This window comes from Adelges cooleyi, unplaced genomic scaffold (assembly GCF_023614345.1).
Source record: "Adelges cooleyi isolate 19-005CV unplaced genomic scaffold, UGA_ACOO_1.1 ACOO_flye_CR_arks_rails_tigmint_CR_PRNA_574, whole genome shotgun sequence".
Classification (NCBI taxonomy): domain Eukaryota; kingdom Metazoa; phylum Arthropoda; class Insecta; order Hemiptera; family Adelgidae; genus Adelges; species Adelges cooleyi.
The window spans coordinates 11,661,685-11,670,856 of NW_026096268.1; the positions used below are offsets into that span (position 1 = coordinate 11,661,685).

General features: G+C 33.1%; 1 pseudogene; it reads right to left on the reverse strand.

The window, feature by feature from the left end:
• Positions 1 to 6,038: 6,038 nt before the first annotated feature.
• LOC126843203 (protein FAM76A-like) lies at positions 6,039 to 7,578 on the reverse strand (annotated as a pseudogene).
• Positions 7,579 to 9,172: the final 1,594 nt, after the last annotated feature.

Consider the following 9,172-nt stretch of genomic DNA (forward strand, 5'->3'; position numbering starts at 1 on the left):
TTACCATGTGCAAAAAAAAAAAACAAAAAATCTGTAGTCAACATTGTGCTTTTTAAAACGAACAAATGTGTGATGGCAACAGTTGTTTGCCTTTTGTATCAAACGGTACAAAACAAATCGTCGGTTTTTGTACAGTACAGAAATACCAACTAGAATTAAAAATATGTTAGCTGTAAAAAGAAACCAAAAAGTGACAAACACTATAAATGTGTTATTCGAAGACTGCTATGGGATTACAAACTTAAACTGTAGTAAATGACCTGGTTTGTAATCTTAAAAGAATTATAATACCAAAGAATGTTCTAGATAAAATATTACTATTGACGTCAATCAACAGACGATTTACTTTAAACAATTTTGATTGGGTAATGAAAGTCACATCATAATATTATACGCTTACTAATAAACATGTTTTTCTCAGTTTAACAATAATAATGCGTAATTACGATGCAAAGAAGAGTGGGTTATAAATTATTTATTGCTAATAAAACAGAAGCCTGTTGGAGTAAAATCCGGACATTTTTAGTTGACGTTGAATTTGCTAAGTAAAGGTAAATGTGACGGTGTCACGTTATTTGCACGCTTTGGTATGAACCGGTAATAAAATGTAATCAAATTAAACTTATTTTCAGATTATCTTCAAAACAATTTATTGAACATATTAACACTTTCAAACACAAAACTGAACAATAGCGAGCTCTACAAAATTGGCTGGCTATCACTGTTTTTACTTTGATAAAATCTAAGACTGTACAATTTCAATATATACTTAAACAATAATAATTAATATTTTATTTACCTATATAAATATACCGACTGATCGTAAATAACACAACACATAATAATTACCAGTTAAGATACATATGTACATTTTTCAAATGTTTGTTTATTTTCGGAAATTGTATTTATGATGTACAGATAGTATATAAAAACTACAGTAAAAAAGTAATTACTATTTTCCAGCTAATATAAATGAAATAAAATAAATTTATTGTGATGACTATTTCCCATTTTATCAATACACAATTATGCTTCCACTTCATTGATATATTCGATATGTAAACGAATTAGGTAAAAGTCGACCTTTATGATAAAATATTTGAATTTTTAAAGTGTTTGTTTATTTTAGGGAAATGTATTTATGGTGTACAGATAGTGTTATACATAATACGTTAAATAATAAATTCGAGTTTTTTGACTAACATAAATAAAATTTAAAAAAACAAATGTATCATAATGACAACTTCCCATTTTATCAATACACAATTATGGTTCCACTTCGTTGATATATTCGATGAGTAACCGAATAAGGTTAAAGTCGACCTCTTTGAAGATCAAACGAAGGTAATCCAAGAACATCCTAGTATTTTCCAAACTATAATAATCAATCCGCAAAGGTTTTTTTGTAATTTTCAAACTATCTATTTCACTGTTTGTCAAACTTTTAAAGGGCGTCTGAAATTCTTTATCGTTAAGATCGAAATCATTAATAGCCACACATCCGAGAGGTATACAAAGTGTTTTCAGTGTTGTATTTAAATGAAATACCACATCGCGTAATGTTCCCTTTTTTTTAACAAATTTATCAAGACAAACTAGCAAGGTTTTCACGTGTAGTTCTTCAGACAAGCTTAACAATTCACCAAACTCTTTGACCTTTTTATACCATTCTTTCCAGAAAACCTGGTAATGCCACATTTTTCTAAAAGGTTCTAAATAACAAAGGTGTTTTAACGTCAACCGAAACATGATGATTTTTAGGAAGTTTAAATGCAGTTCATAGAATATTTTTAGGTTTTTCAATTTGTCGGTATGCCAACTCAGTACACGTGTATTATACCAAGATTCAGTCAATAGCTTACCTGTGCTTGACCATTCTACTTGTACGTTAAATGCGTACATTAAATCTTCTTTGAACAAATTATTTAAAGCCAAGTTGTTTAATAAAAGATTTCTAACTTGTAACGTGTTGCCTACATTTTCATTTAACGGCTGATCACATATGTTGTTTCTTATAAGCAATTCTTTGGCGTCGGCACTGTTCTTTTCCATCAAACGTTTCAATTTCTCAACTGAAGGATCTGGATTAGAAATTCTCATAATCTCGTAGCTGTTAAATGAATTAACTTCATCACGGCAATCGTTAAGGTCTTTGCGCAGTTGAGTTATGACATAGTCGTGAGTGGCCATAATTTTCTTACTGCTATCCACCTTGTTCAGTGAATATCTGTAAAAATCCTTTACCATAGTCCCGTAAAAATGTAGTAGCCACAATGCACCCATACGCATTATATTTAAGCGGTACAGTGAATCCATCTGATGTCTTAAGATAGAACTGTAACTATTTATTCGGCCGACCGTTTTTATCATATAAAAAACAAAATGAGTACCAGCTAAATGCTTCGTTACTAACAAGTGTGTCAACCCACCAAATAGGTAGGTGCATTGCAATTCCATTTGGAGAATATGTTCTTCAACATTGACGTTACTGCTATTTTCGTAACCAGTTTCCAATAATTGTGCTGATCGACAGACAAACAACACTAAGCCCAAAACAATTTTTGTCAATACTTTTGAGTGCACCATATTTCTATCCAAAATATATTAATATATTTATCCAAAATCGGTAGCAAAAAAAATGTGTTTGCTATCACTTGCTTCTTAAGATAACGAAGTGTTGTGACTGGCAGAATTATCTAGCTTATGATTTTGGTTTCTTGTTTGTGTTCAGGTACGTGGCTTTTTTTCGAAGAATAACAAGGAATATATACATTTGTCGTATTTTATTTAAAACATACGGTTTTAGGTGCCTTGAGACTGCGAGCAGTTTGTCAAATCGAGTGCATTTGTGTTTATAACGGATACACGGGTAGCCCGTATTATTTTTCAGAAATACGTTATCGAATAAATAGTCAACAGACACAAAAAATATTATAAAATAACTATACAGCATTATATGATTACTTTAGAGTTTTACGATACCGATTTACATGTTTTAGCTTAGATGCAGAGCTAAGTATAGCTATTGTCTTTAAAATTACTTTGTGGTTGATGTGGACGTGGTTTCTTTTTTGCGTATTTGGACCCACGATATCTACTATAGATCACAAATCGTACCTATAAGGTATCTCAAGGTACCATATTGAATCAATAGTTCAAAAATTTAACTTTGCCTTCTTTTAAATTTGAGAAAAACACCAATAAAATGTTCTTATTTTTTAACTTTAAATTACGGCGCACTATATATTATATATTTTTAAAAAAGTCAAAATGGTTCAAAAATTGTAAAGAAAAATAATGTTCTCATATATTTGATTTAATTGTAAGTAAACAAATATTTAGTTACGTGTCTTAACTTTGAAATGTAATCGAGAATTTGCCACGATATTTTTTTTACCATTTTTGTACCGTTTTACTTATGTAGTATGTTTATTAAACTGTCCCAGAAAAAAAGGCACAATGACTATAAATGATCAGATTTTTTTTTTTTGCTACCCCCTAATGAAATTTTTAGAATTTCGGCCATTTAGGGACAATTTTAAGTGGTTTCTATAGAGCCGTATTTTTCCATTAAAAATCGTCATAATTTTGCAACTTAAAAATATTTTTTTGATACAATTCCAAAAGCTGTTATACCTATTGCAATACGTGTATTACGGATATATTGATTGACCAGCCTCGAATTTCTGGTAACAGGCAATCGAAGCAATATGAATATTTAATTTTGAGAACTTTTCTTGTTTATTTGTCCAAGTTTCCCGCTAAGGTGTCCTATAGGTGTTCACACGAAAACGTTTGTAATGCCGCAGTTTTAACGACCCAGTTGGTTTTTAAGACAGACCAAAGTACCTACTGCATTAGTGATACGTGCACACCCTCAGCTCTTGTGCGTGGTCGAGTATTTCGAAACGCTCGAAAATGATCTTTTTGTCAAATGATTTTTGCCACACCATTGTTGACGATAAATCAAGTGAGTAATATTTTTATTGAATTACATTTGTATGACAACGATCCGACCCGGTGAGTCGGTACAAAAAAGAAAACCACTCGGCGTGCATGCCCTTCCGATTGTTGATTTCTTAATCGCGCACGGACCCGAAAGCATATATTATTTTATTCGATGCGCACCTTGTTTATTTATATGCTTACCCGGAACTTGTTTTTGTATTTATTTCCATACGCAGTGTCACCGCACGTCCGGCCGGGCCTCGTACACACAGCCGAGTGGGTAGCGTGATAAATGTTCTCAAAAGGTCTACACGCGCTTTCTTTGAGGGGGGGGGGGGCAAAAGAAAAACGGGTTTTCGCCAAATTGCGGTCAAGAGCGGCCGCACCGAACACTGCGCATAGGGTCAGTTTGGGCAGTAAATTACGATTTACATAAATTTTCTACTACCGGCCAGGTATTATTGTTCAAGGGTGGGAAAGCCCAAAACTCGTCCGACCGTTAACCGATAAGTTATTTTTTTTATACGCGTACGTTGCCATTGCTGTTATTATATAAAAACTATTAATGAACAGACGGACAACAATGCCGCACATGTTTCAGCCAAAGTGGACGTGTGTGTGTGTACTTTACGCCTTTGATAGCTGTTGCAAAATATCGAAATCGTAAACGCGCCATATTTTGAAAGGAATCGCTGTGGTGGAAAAACGGGCATGGTCGCTGTATTGTCCTAACCGTTGACCAACGTATGTCGCGTCTTATAATAACAATATTCGTGTACTTAACGTAGTTTGTTTTTTTTTGTCGACTTTTGGTACATCCGAAACGCGGTTTCGGTTTAAACGATTCGACGCTGTTCCTGTGTGCGACCGCAAGTGAAACGTTCACATCCAAAAGGATTAAATTACACAAATCCGTTGTGTCGACTTGATGGCAGCAAACACACGGTTTATTGCGATTTCGCAATTAAACGCCGCCAAACGGGTTCTTAAAAAAAAAAATTACTATATTACACGCTAAAAAAAAATGTTACACTGATTACACCTATTCAGTAGCTGCGAGTAAATCCTCACGACGGCGGAACCCATAAAATCTCCACAAGTACAATCATTTATAATATATGGTATTATATGTATATGCAACAAGTCTGCAACCCTTTTTCGGTCATTAAAAAAGTTCAAATGAACTCCGTTGCGTTCGTACGATAATATAACCGGATAAGGCCATAAAAAAAGGTTTATATTATATTCAAAATCAATGTTATAAGAACAAACATTGGGGCTCGTGCAATACAAATCAAAGTTGTCATACATGCACATCAATAGCAATCCTTAGACTTTGAGATGATGGACAATGATTTAGATTTTGAGATTTATCATAAGAAAACTTAGGACTTGCGAGTATAGCCCTAAACTAACATTGTAGTGTTGCCAACTTTCCCTTGTCAGTTGATAACAATGTAATGTTATAGTTTAGGTTAGGTTAAGTTGGCAACACTTCCAAGGAGCCTCCAGTGTCCTATCTACTACTGTTAATACACATAAATGGTCAAAAATTATAAGATCGGGATTTATAGGAGTTGTTTTAATCACTACTATACAGTATAAAATACAAGTAAAATACTATCGAACAATTTCAATGATTATTTTTAAAAAAAAAATCATCTACAATTTTTTCCTTAAGGTACAAATAACAACCAAAAATATAACTTATTTTCAAATCACATAATTTATTGTTTTAAATAGCATGGCAATATTTTATGTTTCATTATTAATTAACAAATTTTAGAGTACAACATAATGTATTTTTAACAATAATGACAACGACTATAATGTCTATCTCATCACAAATAAAAAATAATTAAACAATTCAAAATATAAACAACCCAATTACAAGAATACAAATATTATTTGGAGCTCAAGGTATAAGGTTAACATCGACACGGGTTTAAATTTTAGACTACCGAAGTAGATGAAAATTATTACACATAAATTAAGTATTGTACAAATTAAATACATAAAAATACACAGTTGACAAATACTAGTTTACAAACACACCGTAAACAATGGAATGTTGATAGTATCTATGAAATTCATTTCACGTTACCGACGGACTGTGCACCTCGTTTACGACCGATTTTAGATAATGCATCTACTTCTTTTTGCAAAGTTTTGATTTTACTCACTAACATTTCGACATTTCTACTATAGTCTTTTTTGTCAGAGTCCATCTTGTTGCGTAGTTCGGTTTCAGCCGCGAAACGTTCTGCTTTCAGCTTAAAAATCTATCAAAAAATGTACTCAAAATACAGGGTGTTTCAAAAAGAATGCTGGGGTTTCAAACGGCTGCTGAAACTCGACAACTGCCTCATTCGTTCAAGCCCTACCGGAGCGCTATAAAACAAATTTTCCTTACCAATTTGTGTTTGTTCAAAAGTTGTAAATCTTTTTGATTTGAAAATTCTTGTATCGTAGCTATTTGGCCTCTAAGTTCAGCAATGACGCGGCCCGAAGAATGTGTGTCGACGTTTTTTTGCATTTTAAATGGCGGTGGAAGTGAAAAATCCGGTGCACCGCGTTCATTAGTTTCATAACGTTGCCATGGTTGTGTTGAGATCTGCAAACATGAGAAAAACCAAACAATTTTTTTTTTTATAATCATTTTTAAGTTAAACATCAACCGACCTATCACGTTTTCTAGATAACGTTTGCTTCGTTTCAGCGTCCTATTTTTTCATTATGGTCGAGGCCCGTTTAAAACGATAATGTACATAACCAACACAACACTTTTCCTATATACCTACTAAAACATCAAAATCGTTTCATTTATAGAGCACTTTTTTTTTAAAACGTTTACACTCTTACCTCACTCTCCACGTCGTTGTTCCTGTTAAACGCACATTTTTGTTTGCATTGATCACAAGCGACCGGTGGACCATATTTTCGTTCTGAATAAGCACACCTTTGACATTTTTGTCCAATAAACACTGCTGTGATGTTACAATGCTCACAAGTCGTAAGTCTGCCATATTGGACAACACAAGGTTCACATTTTTTTGCAAAAATATGTATTCCTATTTAAACCGAATAAAATGGAGAGATAAGTCAAGTCGTTTCAAATTTATCGATTACTTTACTTTTTTTATTTAAGATTTAAACTGAGTTGAATGAGTACTACAGTAAATACTAAACAACAGTGAAGTAGGCAATTAATCATATGCTATTTTAAATTATGATAAAACAATTATTATTACCCAGATTTTACCAAAAAAAAAAGAAGATATTTCAATCTTTATATGCTTTAAAAGTACTTAATATGTACAATATATAACCACGTATACAACAAAAAAGTGTTCGGTGAAAATGATATAAAAAAAACAACAAATTTAAAAGAAAAATCGTTTTTAAATTTAGTTTTATACTTTTATATTTTTTTTATAATACCTCGTTTGGTAAAATAATTAGTTACTTGATTTATTGGTAACAATAATTTTATGAACAATATTTGGAGTACAATGAAGTTGACAAAAAAACCATTCTCTGTGTAGGAATATTGTTAATTTAGACGACGAAGTCACATAGTCTTGGCTGTTTACTATCGTATTTAGAACTCTTCACTGCAAAAAGCTTCATTCGGGCAATGCACTTTAAAAAAACACCTTATACGACGAGGGAACGCGGTTTGGAGGGAAACGAGGAAAATTTAATATATTCGGTCTCACGCGTATAAGTCCTGGGACCTTTTGACAGGATTTCTCAGTCGGTTAAACCCTTGGGGGTTTTGTTTTGTTTTTTTAACTAAAAAAAACTAACGTTTTGAAACATTTTTTTTTCCGTGTTAAGTAGTCGACTCTGCTCTCACCCTCTGATCGACAAAAGTCATAGTGTAATTTTCAAACGAACTGCTTCACATTGTTGTGTTTGTTTAGCAACAGCTCGCCGCCACCTAACCTTATTCCGTATTCGTCGTGTCAATCGTAAATAGTATTAACGTCTTGTGGCAGTTTGTTGTCGGGCTTGGGACCTCAGAGCCCCGGAGGGGAAGAAAACCATTATTGAGGAGCCGCGCTGTTATCATACAGATAGCTCATTAGTGTATCCGGATTCTTTTCATTGCACGATAAGCAAGGGGGGGCTTGGGGTTTTTTTTCCGGCTCTCTCTAAGTACATATGTTTGCGCAACTACTGTATCACTAGGGGTGTCATGGGGTGCACCACCACCACCACCACCGTCATCCAGTATTGTCCGTCAAAACCGTGTACGCGTTTTGACATAATTTGTGACGCGCCGTCAACAGTCACCATAATAATAATATTATACCTATACCTGTATGTACACTACGAGGGTAGTACAAATTTTCACACCCGACCATCATGCCACCGCTGCGGACAACAGCTACTATCTGGTTGTTATTACTATCGTTCTTTTTTTTTGTTTGTTCTTTTTGTCCGCCTATTACTTCTTATGTCGGGCTATAACTCCCCCCCCCCCATACGCAGGGACACACCAGCCCCGACATTCCCACAGAAAATGATTTACCGAAATTACCGATACCGGGGCTACTGCGGTGGCATTATATTTATAAACAGCAACTATTATGTATACAATAATATTACCTACTATATATTCATTGGATCATCGTTAAACAACGTCCCTATATGATACCTATACTATAATATGTTTGTATCCCGCGAAAAATGTTATATAATATACAACATGGGGAATACGATAATCTATTATATATTAAAACACATTATAATTTACAGCACAATGGTCAGGTGTGGTAATTGTAAACAAACGGGACACGTCTTATGCGAATGCATTAATTATTTAATAAGAAAATAATCAACAATTTGGTATTTTATTTTTATAGGATGTCAGAGCGTTACAAAATCAAATAAAACACAAAAGTTATTATGATAATTTCATTGACATTCGCCTTGAGTATTTACAAATTTATATTATTGTCTGAACTCAATTTTGCATCAACTACTGTTAATTTCCAATGATCATGTCAATTATTATCAAATAAGATGTATGTTTAAATTTATTATAACCTAAAAAATAAGGATACTCACCTTAAAAACTGACAACATAAAAAAAACAATTTGGTTACTACAAATAGTTGAAAATATTTTAGTTAACACAACTTATGAAATTATACTATTTTTTTTATTAACTTTGCTCAAAACTTAAAGGTCTAAATATGAAACCAATTTTGTATAG